This window comes from Microcaecilia unicolor, chromosome 1 (genome assembly GCF_901765095.1).
Source record: "Microcaecilia unicolor chromosome 1, aMicUni1.1, whole genome shotgun sequence".
Classification (NCBI taxonomy): domain Eukaryota; kingdom Metazoa; phylum Chordata; class Amphibia; order Gymnophiona; family Siphonopidae; genus Microcaecilia; species Microcaecilia unicolor.
This window is the reverse complement of record NC_044031.1, coordinates 723,774,655-723,780,654: the sequence shown is the minus strand read 5'-3', so window position 1 is coordinate 723,780,654 and position 6,000 is coordinate 723,774,655.

Sequence of the window (6,000 nt, the reverse complement as noted above, 5' to 3'; positions counted from 1 at the left end):
GCCGAAATTAAGGTGTGCATGGCATCATGCACGTGGAAGGTTCTAGGCGGGCGCTTCGTCCCCAGCATAATGGCAGAGCCAACAGGGGCTGAGGGAGAGACGTCCTCCGGAGAGGAAATCTTCAAAGTGTCCATGGCCTGTAACAACAGGTTGGGCAAGTCCTCTGGGCTAAAAAGCCGCGCTGCAGAGGGGTCATCCGCTCCATCCGAGCGGGGATCCGTCTCCTCCAAGGAATCCGCAAAGGACCGTTGGGAGACCTCAGACACGCTGCCCTCATCTACATCGGAGGAGACAAAGTCCTCCAAGGCCTGGGAATCAACCCGAGGGCGTTTACCTCTGGGAACCTCAACCTCTTTACCAGACGAGGGAGCAGGGGCAGCGTTTTGCATGAGGAAACCTGATGCAGCAGCAAAACAAACTCGGGGGAGAAACCCCCCAGACTGTGCACTTCCGCAGCCTGGGCAACAGCCCTAGACGCACCCTCAACTGGCGCTCGCAAGAGCGGGGGAGAGACATGCTGCGCATCCAAAATGGCGTCCGGCGCGACACTCCGCGAAGGAGCCGCGCGGGAAGAACGGCGCTTAACTTTAGCCGCTTTTGTGCCGTCGCCCAAATTAAGGGCGTTCATGGCATTATGTCTCCAACCTCAAGGGCGGCCCACGAAGAAGCCGTCCGAGCCGCGTGGCCGGCCAAGATGGCGGAGGCGAGGAGCGGGATGGGCGTTTATGGCGGGAAAAACCGCCACGCCGGAGGAAGGACGGGACATTCATCGGTCACGAAACTGTCACCCAACAAGGCGAATCTGTAAGACCCCGCATCCCCTCTAGAAGCGCTCAAGCGATCCGGGGAGCAACCCTTTGCGCCCTCGCCTCCGACGCCATATGCCACGAGGAGAAGAATCGGGGAACCCCCTGCCCGCTATAAAAAGGTAAAAATTACCTGCTGTCCGCTCCGAGCTGTAACGAACTGGTGTCCCAGTGAGTAGCTGCAATGAACGTTTAAATAAACGTCGAAATAAACGCCTTTAAGGACGTTTAAAATTTTTTTTTTTTTTTTTTAATGGAGCCAGCGGGAGGGGGAGAAAAGGAGGGACCTGGCACCACCAGGTTTGCACTTGCTCAAAAGAGCCCTCAACCCCAGGCACTCAACAAAACCTAAAAATTAGGCTTGGAGGCCTAGCCAGAGCTGCTGCTGTGTGTGACCACCACCTGCTGAGATAGAGAACATACTGAGGAGTTTCCGGCAGCACATGACCACATATAGGGAGGCAAAAGTTTGCTCTCTATCTCCACCTGCTGGTAGATGGACACAACCCACCAGTCTATGGATTGATCAGCTTGATGATATGGAAGTGATTTTAAACTCCATATCAGGCACCTCTCCTGTAATTTTCCATCCCTCGTATCCAGTTCTCTCTCCCTGATCTTCCCTAACACCTTCCTCCATGTTCAGTATGCCTTCCCATCTCCCTTTCTACTGTGTCCAGCATGCTCCCCTGATCTTCCTTTCTACCCTTCCTACCTACTCACATGCTCCCTGATTTCCCATCTTCCTCCATATCCAGCATGGCCCCTCAAACTTCCCTTCCACCTTCCTCTATGTCCAGTACCTCCCCATCTACCTTTCCACCATGTCCAGTGTCTCCCCATGTTCTCCTCTTCCACCCATGTCCTCTCCAGCGTCTTCTCCTGATCTCCTCTTCCACCTGACCTCCTCTCCAGCGTCTTCTCCTGATCTCTCTTTTCATGTGGTCTCCTCTCCCAGCATCTTCCCCTGATCTTTCCTTCTATCCAGCCTCCTCTCCAGTGACTTCCCCTGATCTCCCCTTCCACCTGACCTCCTCTCCAGTGTCTTCAACTGATCTCTTCTTTCATATGGCACCCTTTCCAGAGACTGGGACCAACACAAATGAAAAGAAGTACATGGCCAGACAACAAAGGTAGAAAAATAATTATTTTTTTTTGTTTATTAGTAGTTGTTAATTTGTTGGGTACAGTAGTTTTTATGTGGGTTTGGAGGGCTCACCATACAGTATAAGGGGGGCCCGGCAGTTGTGCTGCCGTGTCAGCAAAATTACCATGGCGGCTCAGGCAGGCTGCCACTGCATTTGTCTCCTGCTCTTATGTGTCCCAGCCGGGTTCATTAATGTGCTGCTAACCTGGCCAGTACACACACACACACAAATGAGCAGAAGATCGACGCAGGCTGAAGTCTTCTGTTCTGACTGCTGCCCCACAGGTCCTTCTTCCTGCCTTGTCTGGGTCCCTCCTCCCCTGATGTCTGGTACTTCCTGTTTCTGCCATGCTTGGGAGCAAGAAGGGGTGTGGTATGATGGGAAGGATCTGTGGCGGCAGAGGGCGAGTGGGAGAGAGAGTGGGGGTGGCAGCAGAGGGGCGGCGGCAGCCAAAGTGAGAGGTGGGGTGGCAGTCAGCAGCTTTGTCCCGGGGCCTGCCCGGTCTCTCGGCAGCCCTGTCTGAATGTTAACGCCCAATTAATAGAATTGCTCTTCAGATGATGTGTACATACATAGAACAACTTTGACATTCTGGGTTTAGCTTTAAGTCTGTCCACATTGCTGAAAAGTCTGCAGGTACTTTTAGCAGCAGGCTTTGCACTAATTTTCAAACTGAAATATATGCATACTTCCACTTTGAACATTGCTTAAGGGAAAATACCCACACACATTTACAAGTTCTAGTTTGTATGAGGCGGTTTTATGATGAAAAATTGTTTTGTTTTTGAAAATTCAAAAATAAGCCTCCAGTTTCTTAAATCTGAGGCTTTACCGACAGATGCTTGGTGAAATTCACGTGGCAGGGGAGATTTCCTTTAAGATGAGTGGAAGGACATTTCAAATACAGAGGGATGTATCAAAGTTATATCACCTTAACGTGCAAAAACTATTGGAGTTTTTGAAAGCTCAACTCACTCAATGGTATCTTTTGCCGATATCCCTTTTGGGAAAATAGGCCTATATAAGATGTCCCTTTTCCTGAAATGGCTTTATGTTGTTCAGTTGCTCCCTTTAATTTCTTTAACAGGGATTTCATGTTGTTGTCATAGCTCTTATCTTGTTTTTCCTGGCAGGGTAAAAAACCCAAACTGAAATTTCAGCTTCTTTATGGTCGATGGCCTTGGGGGGGGGGGGGGGGGGGGGGGGGGGGGGGGGGGGGGGCTAGGACTCCAGAATATTTATAACAAGGCCTGTCTTTTGTGACATCTCTGAGATTGGATCTTTGAGCTACTGATGATTTTACTCCCATAGGATATGAGCAGGATTTCTTGGCCCCTTGGTGTCCCCTTTCCTTACTTCATGTTACTTGATATTGAGGCCTTTGCAGATGGTTTGGAGGGATGCCACGTGGTTATGGGGTCAGGACCCTGGGGGGGGGGGGGCAGATTTCTTGTCCATTGGGGGTAATATAGAGTTTCCCCTGAGAGGCGACAGCAGTGTTTTTATGGGAGAAGGGAGGATTTCACGTTTGGTGCACTACTGCTGCAGGATGGCTCTCTCATAGCTTTTTATGAGTTACTCCTTTGTTAAACCCACTGATTTGTTTGCATATTACCAATTGTCCCACTATAGTAACTCCCGATGATAAATTCATAGTGGGGAGGGGGGTTGTGGTGGTGTGGAATTGTTATTTTAATTAGTTCAATTTCTTCAGGTGGGAAGAGGGTTGGGGGTAGAGGGAGGGAGTTGCAATCTTTAAATTGTTTACTTGCATTGTTCTATTTTCAGCTTAATGTGCATTATCGTATTGTTTCCTGGTTGATTCAGTTGACGGTTGTTAATTATCTTTTGCTGAATAAAAATATTTATACTTAACTATCTCCATGGCATTAATGTACAGGAGATGAGCCTTTTTTCAATGAAGGAAAACTCGAGAATGAGAGAGATAGATGACGTTAAGAGGTTATAGACTCAGGAGTAATCTGAGAAAATACCTTTTTATGAAAAGGATGGTGGATGCATGGAACAGCCTCCTGGTGGAGGTAGTAGAGACAAGGACTGTATCTGAATTCAAGAAAGCATGCGACAGGTACATGGGATCGCTTAGGGAGAGGAGGAGATTGTGGATGCTGTGGATGGACAGACTACAAAAGGTCATTAGGCCTTTATCTGCTGTCATGTTTCTGTGTTTCTAATAAAGGTTGCAGAACTCATCTAGGAAGCAGATTGTGCTTAGGGCATCTAGTTGAGGAAGCAGAAAGTGCACTATATAAAGCATCTGGAATTCTCTGGAAAAGGAGGATCCAAGATGGTGTTGGGAGCAGACGTACGCCATAGGAGCTCCTGAGTCTCGTCGGAATTTGCAGGCTAGCAGCGCACTCCCCAGCTAGTATGGGGAAGAGAAAAGAGAAAACCGTAGCCTCTACCTCCTCGGGCTCGGTTGGGAACCCTACCGCTTACCAGCCTACCCTCGAGGCATTTGGGGTCCAGGCGTCGGTGAAACCAGTGATTGCCTCAGTGATCGCGACTCCAACGGCAAACTACAGCATTGAGGGAGTGTCGCTTAGTCCTCCCTCGGGTACGACCCCACCGCGACCTGGAAGCACAGCGAACAGGAAAGAGTTCTGCAGCTGGAGATGCCCGAAGATGGTATAGATCTCCAGAGAAAAGGGGAGGTCCTATCGCTATGTCTTCTCCGATAATAACAACTAAGGAGGGAGAAATGGCTCCATCGAATCCCACCTTATTACGGAGTTTAGCTTCTGGTGAAAGCGTTGGATTGGTAAGACCAAAAATAGTCACATTGGAAATCAACTTAAGAGAATAACCTGAGATTTTTGAACTTTCCTAAATCTTCCTATATCTCTCCTTTGGAACTGCTCAAAAACATATGGTAGAAATATTGAAATTGCCGTGTGAGAACCATCCTCCTGTGACTAAACTTTATTATATCAAAGGATCCTATAAATCTAAAGAAGACCTACCAAAAGAAAGTTTGAACTTAACAGAAATTTTAGAGACTTCAGTGGAAAAGGAACGGGCCACTTTATTAGTAACATTTGCCCTTGAATTGGACAAAATTAATATCTTACGTTTATTTTTCAAACATATTAAAGATGTTTTCATGGGAGAAAAATAAATATATTTCCTGATTTGGCGAGGGAGACGTTGGTTAGAAGGAAAGAACTAATGACGTTTAAGTCAAGGGTTCTGGCTCTTGGAGCCACCTTCTTTATCAAATTTCCCTGCAAGTGTATTATAGTATGTAATTTACAAACTTATCTTTTTTTTCCCAAGAAACTTAAAGAGTTTGTTGAAAGTAGAGAACGAATGAAACAGCTCCCTGGAGCTGCCTCACAGGATAATGCTGTAGCCTGATTGCAATGTTGGTGAATCCTCTGCTCCTAAAGGAAACTTATTCTTGTTTTCTTTAATTTTATATTGCCTTATGTAATATTACCTTGTTCTTGGATCCAATATAATAATGTGGTTAAAAACTAGACTACAATTTCCTTTTTTTTTGTTTTGAAATTGTAAAATAATATGTAAGTTTTCTGACATTTTCAGAATATGTGAATGTAAAATGAAAAAATTTAATAAAGAAAATTAAACAAACTATAAAGCATCTGGAATAGAGAGAAATCTACAAAGCTTTCAAGACTTTTATTGCCTTCCTGGAAGGCAAACCACTGTTACTACAGACCAACAACCAACTCATAATGTACTATAGCAACATAAAGTGGCATTTATTTATTTATTTGCTACATTTGTATCCCACATTTTCCCACCTATTTGCAGGCTCAATGTGGCTTACATAGTACCGTAAAGGCGTTCGCCAATTCCGGTATGAACAAATACAGTAATGTTGTGGTAGAATAAGGTTCGTGTGTACAGACACATTAGGGAATCGTAGAGAGGAAGAGTTATTATATGTATTACGAGCTTTGGTTTCGTTTTGTTGCAGGGTACAGGCATTTAAGTTGGGTCGGTAGGGTATGTCTTTTTGAACAGGTTAGTTTTTAATGATTTCCGGAAGTTTAGGTGAT